Genomic DNA, 10,632 nt, shown 5'->3' with positions numbered 1-10,632 from the left:
CTTTTCGTAAAGTCGAATTTTGTAGCTGATTGTCAACGTTTTCAGAAATCTTCTTTTGAGGCCACTGGCGGTAGAATGCATGTTATCATGCATCCAGGAACGCATAACACATGATAGTGTAAATAATTGATAGGAAGTACAAGAGAATCCCCGACCATTTGTCTGCACGCCTGACCTTCATACTATGGTAAACAGGACTTACTGAATTATGAAAGTTACAAGCAATATAAGACAAGATGTCTGTGGCATTTGTGAAGTGATGTTGAAGTTGATATCTGAAGAGGGCAAGCATTCTGCCGAGTCGTTTCCTCCGTACAAGAACTTTCCGGCGTAATCTCGTGATGAAGTCCGAGAGTCCGAAACTTGAAGGATAAATCATTGACAGTATCGTCGCAAGGCATCTGCAACAACAGTTGTTAGAGGTCGTGTCTAGAAACTAGGTATCAATGGCAACGTGAAATATTGCATTTTGACCACTGTGTATAGTTGTTAGGAAGCAAGATAGCTCGCCTCTGTGCCAACTCCATACAAAACATCGCCTTTGTACGTAGACACTATGCATTCTGACTACACTGCGTTAAAAATCTGTGTCTTCACGTCAATACCAATGTTTTTGCAAATACATGTGCTCTAGTCAACTCCACTTCAGCAACTGTCCCACATGTTAGATATTTAATAAATGCTTCAAACTATCGAATGAGATTCTCATCTTGCATATTTGTATTGGCTGAAAAGCTTTAAAAACTTCATTTTTAGGAGTGGGGGTGCACTGGCCAGGGCCGAGGGTCTGAAGCTGCCACATTTGTTAAGATACTTCAGCGGTAGCCTTGGCAATAACCGCTTCATCAGGTGAAACGAGAATCCCAAACCCCTAGTAACCCTGATTGAGATGTAATCGCCATGTCTTCGCCAAAATTGAGTTTTACATTGCCGAAATTCTTTAGCTTGGATATCCCGCCGTAACTACTTATAAACTTGTTTTGGTTGTGGAGATGTCGTCGTGATAATACTGAATGCAATTTTCTTATTTATCATTGAATGAACTCTTTCATTGGCACTGTTGCTTTTTGCACTGATTCTCTTCTTTGAATCAAATCAGCCAGTGGCTATTTTCGTGTGGCCAATAACTAACGCATCCTGGCCTTCTACATAGTTTGGTTTGCTTCCCTCTTGATCCCTCTGAATTGCTCTACACGAGCAATTCAGTATTTCAATTTCACGATATCGGCTGTTTACGCTAGCATATCAAACCATGGCGTCTCAATAAAGATTTATTACCCTCAAATTGATTCATGCGCAAGTTTGTCACCGGCTTTAGAATACTGATTAACATGATGCGTTCGTTGGAGCGCAGATAGGAAAACCTGCTTGACGGGTGACTTTTCAAGCTTTAAAGCTTTAAAGGTCTTGAAGATATCGCCCGTTGAGACAGTGGTTGCTCATTGGCGGACCGAATTTTGCTTCCAGTACAGTCTACATCTATCCACATGTTTGAAGCATATCGACCGCCCACAAACGCCACAAATGCAATTATTCCAAGAAGACCTCGAGCAGTGGTCAGCCGGGAAATTTTATCTGCTCAAGTTGGCGAAGGACAACGGCCAATGAATCAGAAACCAACTCCTACACTGTGTTGTTAGCTGCACGGAGAAGTATAGTTAGCCAGATTTAAAAAACTCTCAAACGGATATGCTGGCCACTAATGTGTGATTAGTTACACTATCGGATGAATTCATGACTATACCCGCGCAGTGGCAAATCGCCTCCAGAACGAGCCCACTAAATGACCAACTGAGAGGCAGTAGAACGCCACTTGCAGCCATAGTTGCCTTGGGTAACAGTAAAAGGAAGCCAATGACGATCAGGGTTTTTTTCATTGGCAGCACCTGGGTTACATGTACTTCTACAATGTATGTGGTATAGCGCCTCAAAAAAGATAATTTCAGACACGTGAACCTTTGCTCCTGTACGTTGATACCCGCTACTGTCTAATGCGCCCCTTGAAAACTGTCATGAAATTTGTAATGGCAGATTCCGTTCCATTCACGAATTTCAAAAGTAGAACCTGGGTGTGTAGCACAATCACTAAGTGCCGAATTCTGCTTCCCCGGGGTGCTAAGTTGATCTGAACCAATCGGATGTTTCTATTTTGGGATTAGTTAGTTCCAGTAAAATTTCGCTATCGGAAATTGGTGAAAACTAGCAGATCGTCGTTCTGCTGCCACCTACTCTGTAAGTATGTCCAACACGTTTCATCTGCATGTCATTGAAAGTTTCTACGAAAGTATCTCAGCGGAAAATATCTGTCTCAGGACACCAATAATTGTAAACCAATCTGTAAGAGGCAGCTGGTCTCTTTCTGGAACCATCCACCATCAATCTCACGCGTGTCTCATTGAATCAAACGAAATGAACACACATGTTGCACCAACAACTACTGATCACAGCCATATACCAAAATTAGTGCAACACTGAATTCAAGTCGCCCGATCACGTGAGGCAGCTTTATTGTCAAGAAGAAAAATATCAAACACAAAATTGATATTGAGATCCTGCGACGATCTGCAATCTTTGCAATAAGTTGATGCTTGGCGGAAATTGCCTTCGTCATGTTCGTTAAGATGCGTTACAGATTCGCATCAAACTTTAACTGTAGAGGTGGCTTGTCCTACGTGGGCAAATAGAGAATGAGTGCAAATCAAGAATGATGATCAGCGTCCTTGTCAGTGCTACATGTACATGCATGTACATCCTATGATCAGCAATATATATGCGTAGCGCGATTTGTTCCTTAAAACGCACTTCCTGGTTTTCTTCAGAATCCGCGTTCCTTCCTCAGACTTCCGATGACAGAGTCGGCGATGATAAGTTTTCTTCAATATGTATGTACCGTCTGCATTTGTAGGAGCAGTAGGCCTATCATCGAATATTTTAATGGGAATTGCGTGAAAATGAGCATGCAGCCATGGCGTGTTTAGGAAAAAAGCATATACATGTATTGCTGATCATGGAGGGTCTCCAAAAATAGGTTTCGAGTAAGAAATTATTTTGTTTGCAAGTTGATGTCACGCAAATAATAAAAAAAGGCTGGAGTATTCAATGCTTCATCATTTGTGGTCAAGTCGTGACCGACTCATGAAAGGAAAGTCTACCAATTTCAACATGGTTTACAGCCAACCAACCACGTCACCTGTCATGACTGTGTTACCTATAAAACAACACAAGCCATCTAATTTGGTCATCACTACGCTGCTGATGCCGGTAAATCCGCCCCTTTTTCTAACTCCCGCCGCGCAAAATGTGGCCAGAAACCAAGGCATTAATCATCTCCATGATGGTGGCTTTCCCCGAGAATACGGCGTCTGGTGATGAAGCGGGGCACGCGGGCCCTGGCTACCAGCCATCCATACCAATGACCTGGTCACGGAAAATGTTTAGAACTATCTAATGAGCGCTAACCGTCTCGAGGAAAACAAAATTGCAAAATAAGGACGGGATATCTGGAACCGGGTTTCATTTGATTAGGTGAGTGTACCACAAGTGGTTGCCGGAATTCGAGATGAGGTTTGGAGGATCGCCATCGTTTTAGTTTGGGCTTAGATTACTCGGAGGAAACGCTGAGGTTTCGAACGTGTTGTTTTGCAGCTTGCACTCGTCAAACTCAGCTCTGCCATCGACTCCTTATTTCCTGATTGGCGCTTTTTAAGCCTATCCTTTTATAGTCGGTTTTATTTTGAGCATCTTAGCAAAGGATGTCGGCAGAAAATGTGAAAAGGAATGTGTGCTCTGTTCAAGGCAATGAATCAGTTGGCAGGTTGTATTTCAAGAAAATAGGTGAATATAAGTTCGGCGTTGCATGGTATTCTGTCCCTGGCCCCTTAAAAGCAGTTATTCTGTATGGCTATTCTTTGGAATGGACATGTTAGTTGTTGGCATGCCCAAAACCCGTGAGAATTAACACTGAGATTATACCAAATATATGCAATTTCTATGGTCCAGCAAATAATGCAAGAAAAAAAGCGAAATGGTAAAAAGGATCTTTGTCAGTTTAGGGGGCCACAATGGGACTCATCAAATGGATCACGTCTGGTGAAGCAAGATGGCATCGATACAGTAAAAGTAATCGCTGGCCTTCTGGGACACGATCTATCACCAGGCGTACCTAGTATGACTGAAGGAGCACCCATTTATAGGTTGGTGAACTCTACTATCTGCACGAACGAGAATCGTAACCTGGTCCTTAATCGTTCAGCACACATATCAAGGTTCGGTAAAGGCAATTTCAATTGTAATGGGCTGTTGACAAGAAGACCTAGCACCCATGAATCACCATGAATGCTAACTGCAGCGAATAATTCGGCAAGTGATAGTGAAAGTCAATTGATTTAGAGGCAACTGAATGCTTGGACATCAAATTGATCAGGAATACCAATATTTCTATCCATCTCGATTTTGCCATTCCTCTACACATAGCAAGAGCAAGAAGGTCCCAACGGCAAAATATAATTCTCCACGATCAATTTACAGCCGCCTCCCTTGGCGTCACAAGTCATCTTTGGTATGGAAGATACGAAGAATAGATACACTTGGTGGCCTCAAGAGCATGGCATGAGCCAAATGAATCCCTTTGTGTCCGAATATCGTCTAGTTAGATCGGTCGATGTGCCGCCAAATCAGTGTGATTGTGACCATCAATACCGTGTAAAGGAACGATGAGTATAGTGTTGGCACTGGAGCTGAGCTGCGCAATTTCAATTCGTATTAATTCCATTTCGTTATTACAGAGGAGCAAGAGCAAAATATGTATAGGCGATATGTAGGCATTCCGTTTAACACACATGAATATAAGGATCAGTAAATTCGAACCCTCATGGGAAGTAGCAGCGAAAGCGCATAAATGTGTCTTCGATTGGCCATTGGCAGCGTTTAAATGTTCAGAATATTCGCCTCAATTATCACGCTTCCAGCTTCGTCCTTGCTATACATGACGTCTTCGGTTAGCTTCCATGAGAGAAATCTGTGTTTGACAAGGAGTGTACGTCTCTTCGGCATCATAATCCATCCCTTCCTTTTAACATAGTCTGATGGTAAACGGGTTAAATAACACTTGGACACGTCCGCTTCTTTGATTCCTCATCAAGATCAACCAACCAAATGGCCTTAACGAGAGCTCTGCCTGGAGCTATCTCTCCTAATGATTCGACCATCGTCTTCATTAACCACAATAGGATAGTAATCGTGTTCGGGGGACCAACATTAAACACCCTGAGCTTCAGGCTGTAGTCCCTACATGTACATGTAACGTCATCCAATGCCAATTACACTTTTCTGACGGAGTTTGGTAAATTTGATTAGGCTCTGGTATCTTTAGCCATTGATTGGCATGTTACATGTAAGTGCCATCACGAAGCAGTGACGTCCTAACGACTAGATTTCCTTTCCTCTTGAACAAGCGGCATATCAATCAAATCTCATAGGGGAATTGATGTGGTTATGTACAACATATATATACCGGTAACTTTGTCCGCTTATTTTGTCCAGGGATTTGCGCTGCCAAACGCTGGAAGGTTTTTGACAACACCTCCTGTTCAAAACGGAAAATGCCCCGAGAAAGTGGTTGCAACACGAACGATGCTCGCAAAGGGAAGTAATTGACTGATTGGTTCATCTCCTGTCATGTTTGATACTGGTCCACATGATTCTCTGTTCCATCTTGTAAGGCATCACCTGATCTTCATGTACTAGTATTGCCTTCCCACGACCGTCTCCGTGCAGCCCGTCAGCGTTTGTCAGTCCCTCGTGCCACCGGCAAGCAGGGGGAAAAAGCAGAATATCTGATGACTAATTGAGCTTACAGAATGTCATTCTCTTGGTATTTTGAAATTACCCTAGTTATCTTCCCCGTGTCAGTATCAAAGGCGAATGTACAAATATGTTACATCCTTGCGAGGCAATCCGGGGCTACACACAGTAATGCATGATCGTACATGTAACATTGCATTGCACTGCAAAGCACTTTGTACTGCTAATGATATTTCAAAGCAGCATTGGCCAAGCGGATGAGACACAACTTCAGCGATTACCTACATGTACCTATTCACTGCTTGAGTTCAAAAGTCTTTGGGGGGGGGGGGGGGGATACCCGTTAAGAAGAAGACAATAATGCTACCTGGGCTGCTTCTACACGTCTATTTTCACACCATTTAATGGTTTCGCTAAGCAATATCCCGCTCAGGGACTTCTTTAATCAAGATATAGACTGATTAAGGTTAATGACAAGAGTAAGGGTTGCCTCACTCATAAACGCTAGCGTAAATGTCCCTGGTAATAACCTTACAATAACCACCAGTCGCGGGTGGGGATTATGCTTTTCGCTTACTAGCAACGCAACCTGGGGTGATGAAAATAGGAAGTATATCATCAGCACATTATTCGTTATTGCTTCATATTCAAAGCCACATTGTGTCGTCTGCTGTGTTGGCTTAGATGTGGTACAATGCTTCTTTAGGATGATTTCATTGTCATAACGATAGTATCTTCAAGACAAAATTAAATCGAGTTGATTGAATTGAGTTGAATGCATTCTTTATCACCTGCTCAAGAAAGCGATAAATCAGTTGGTCGTGTTAACATAAGGATGCAATTTCGTAATCAATCTTCTTTAAATAAGATCTAAGCAGCATGACGGAAAGGAATGAGAGAGAGGGGATTTTACATTGTTAATGTAATCTGCAATCTCAAAACAATGGTAAGTTGGTAATCATCATGGAGACAAACAGAAATAACAACGCAATAAAACCGATGATGTACTGAAAGATGAGTCAAGAGTATTTGGTTTAATGGCAGACTCTTTAGCTGAACTGACATACTCGAGCATTATAATCATGAATTGATACCAGATACAGAGAGAAAAGAAGATAAAAATCCCCAATCATGAACTAAGGTGATGCTTCTATGAAATGAAACACTCGTCGGATTCGTCTAAGGCGTCATCAGCTGGGAAGGGTTTTGCTTTACATACATTTTCTGACTGCATTCGGAACTCGGCAAGGAATGGTTGAAAAACGATTATCCTAGTATGAAGACCCTGTCGATGTAACACTTCACAAGCAAATGTCAGAAAAGTTGGTTTCTACTAAGCATCCAGCAGACATTGCCGTCTTTCTTTTCATAATCCTTTCATGTCGGCGCGTCGACGCTTTTCTTCTTTTTTGACAGCAAGATTGCAGCATATCTTTGCTTGTTGAGCGTGGTACACGTATTTGCTTGTTACAAGATGTAGACAAATATGGGGTTCTCTCAAGTAGTTGGTATATTATGCTCTTCGTCTCTGTATGATATTTTCATGAGATATGTAGTGGGACGTTTATTGATTCTGAAGTGCTGAGGAGTGGTAAGACAGCCCGGGTGCTGTGAAAATATCAATAAGCGGTATTGGGGATGCTCAGGCTGACGACTACATACATTTGTTGTAAATCGCCAGATTTCGTGAATAGCCTAGATCGGGGGTTGAAAGGTTTGAGGATGCGGCGCGTAGTTTTTAAAACCCATTGGTACATGCAAGCTATATATCGCTCGAATGTCAGCATACTGAATTGAAATAAAATCGTTTTGCCAGACAGAATCCTGTTTTCCTTTTGTATATATGTTTACAGGCCGTGACAATCCTTCCCAAACCGAATGTACCCAGATTAGACAACACTACCCAGGTCTTCAAACGGCGACAGAAAAAAACATTCTTAAGTCCTGCAGGATGGCTTGTAAAACAAACTGTCCTAATGATGTTGTGATAGCTGTTTCAACTGAGGACCCAAGTCGGCAAATATGGCGTAATACAGTTTGTAACGGTTTTTCATTAAGCAATTCAGATTGTCAGTCATTCTGCATGATTGAATCAATAGACACCAATCTAGTGGCAACATGCGAAAGCCTCAAGAGCCTCTGCATCTTATAAAGTTGTACAAATAGGCAATGATGGATGAAATACTACATGTACTACATGCAATCTCAAAGAGCAGTCAGTGTTTTTTCTCCAATAAAACCCGTTATGAATGTACTTGTAGAGCAAACCTTCGGCCAGGAGGCCAGATTGGAACCGAGTATGTCTTTGAGAGGTTGATTTCTCCTCCAGCCTCCAACGTCGTCCAACGGTATAAGTGACTTTCATCTATGTGCCCGCATCTGAGATCCATCCTATCGTAGAGTCAGTGACGCAAGAGAAAGGGTGTGAGGTCACGGTTTTCGTCAATTAATCTTGCCGGGTGACTGCATTAAATATCACGCCAGTGTCACCCAATATGGCAACGACATCAATCTTAGGAAGTCTTTCCGCCCGCGTTTCTTTGTTGGATGTGCCAGAATACGAGAAATGATAACCAAGAAGCGTGGTGGTAACTATTACAAAACGTTTGCCAGTTGTTGCCAAATAGGCTGTTGGACTTGCCAGGAACCACTGTCGAAATCCAGCGCCGATTTATATACTTACAATGATCTCGAGCCATCTTAACCCAATAATTCGAGTTTTAAAAAGTTAATGGGAACATATAATGGACATTAAGCGTTCGCTAATGCGTTATCGGTTATGAGAGATTCTGGCCAACTCTTAGCTCTGACCCGCCCCGGCCAATTCCTTATAGCGCGGCTGCTGAGCTGCAGACGATGAGCTTTTCAACCAGAACCTGTTTCCTGACATCACCGCCACATCCGTCCAACTAATGACCAATAACACTTTCAGAGAAAAGATGAATCCCACAACATGAGGCCTTTAAGAGAATCCTATGCGTTTGCCTCAAGGCCTGTATGCGTTTAGGTAACGGTTTAAGATCATCCATCACCCTGCGGTAAGGGTCGTCTTGACGCGCAAGGCCTCGCGACAACCAGAATCGCCACATTTCTTTAATACTTGTGCAGCTTCCCTTAGCGGGCCATAATTGCATTGCATTGATAGAAAATCAATTATAACTCAGACAATTCGTAACAATTGCCGTTCTGTGTTATTTGATAGGTGTGGGCATTGGGACAGCAAGCCTGATTTCAAACTGGCTGTAGCGCGTAATAATAAAAGAAGACCGTCAGCGCAGACGATCAACGGCCTTCGTGCTCATCAGTACATATGTAGTGTGTCTCGTCTTTCACTTCACTAATGGGCTCATCAGTGAAACCAATATGCGACTTACATGTCAAAGACGAGAACGTAGCAATGATGCTGAGGATGACGGCAAACATGAAAGTCATTAGACCTAACTATCAATAGAAGTTCGATGCAACAATGACATAATCTTACTAATTGCATTAAACATCATAATTATCACTTTCCTCGAGACTTCCTACGTGAACGTTCAAAAATAATATACTCTGTCGTGCGGTGAAGGAAACAACCAGCGGTTTGCACTGTCCCGAACTTACGGCTGATAAAAGAGACAGGATCAAGGCTGTGTCTTGGCTTCTGTTCCCCAGTTCCTGCACTGCAAAGACTGATGATGTTAACAGAAAATACATATATACAACATGAGATGTTAGCATGCCGAGTGTTCCTTGTAAGCACAGCCGGGAGAGGACAACTTGAGCTATGCTACAGGAGGAGATATTGATTCGTCCCCGGAATCGCGGCAGTGGGCCAAGTTAGCTCTGATTGGCACACAGCTATGAAATCAAACATGCAAATGACCATTCACTGTATTCATTAGTGCACCACGGGTGGTAAATGTCTTATTTGAGATACTGAACGACCTCTCAAAGCATTTCAGAGACTTTGATCGATTTTTTTACATTAAATCTGGAGCGGCGGTCAATTCTGTTCACAGTTTTCCCCTTCGGGAGGGCGGGATGAGGCGGCCATTTTCATAGTTTTTTTTCGATCGCTTGAAAAAACGGCAGTTTTACACTTCCCGTTGGCGCCAATACTTTCCATAAAATGTCTCGTTGCAGCCGAGTGGCGCATCCTACGAACAGACTCTTTAACTTAGTCTGGATAATCATTGCCACTCGGCTACAACGAGACATTTTATGTAAAGTATTGTCGCCAATCGGAAGTGTTGTATATCGACATATTCTTGTCGCAGGTATCAGCAGCGACAACCAAAAACGAGAGACTTTTGTCGGATCCCGATGCGATATTAAATCATCACATGTCGCTGCGATAAAAATTCTCCTTTGCGAGGCGACGCTTATAGTTGAAGCTGCGCCGGGGTTGAGATGACACCCCACAAACATGATCACCCCTTCATTTTGATGGGCTATTCGAGTGCCTGTGATGTGACCTTCATCGCAAATATATATATCTAATCGGCCCAGTGCACCATGTCAAACTTATCATGTTTGCCCACGGATGAATTTAATTCAATTTTAGATATCGGGGAAAATCAATCATTCTGCCAAACTCTTCTGATCTCATATCTTGGTGAGACAACCTTCAAGTTTGTTGACATACCTTCAATCCAATCATAGCTGTTAAAGGGAGAATATATAGTAGGCTGAAGCCAGGTTGGCAAGATTAAGGTACACGAAATTGCCAATAGGGATCTCTCCAACTTGATTCAAAAGTAGGTTTGTATGATATATAACATACAAATATAAACTATCAGTGCCAGAAAACATAAACCTATACATGCTTCCCGAAATTGGTGGCTTGCA

The sequence above is a fragment of the Lineus longissimus genome, chromosome 7 (assembly GCF_910592395.1).
Source record: "Lineus longissimus chromosome 7, tnLinLong1.2, whole genome shotgun sequence".
Classification (NCBI taxonomy): domain Eukaryota; kingdom Metazoa; phylum Nemertea; class Pilidiophora; order Heteronemertea; family Lineidae; genus Lineus; species Lineus longissimus.
Note: the sequence above shows the minus strand (reverse complement) of the source record.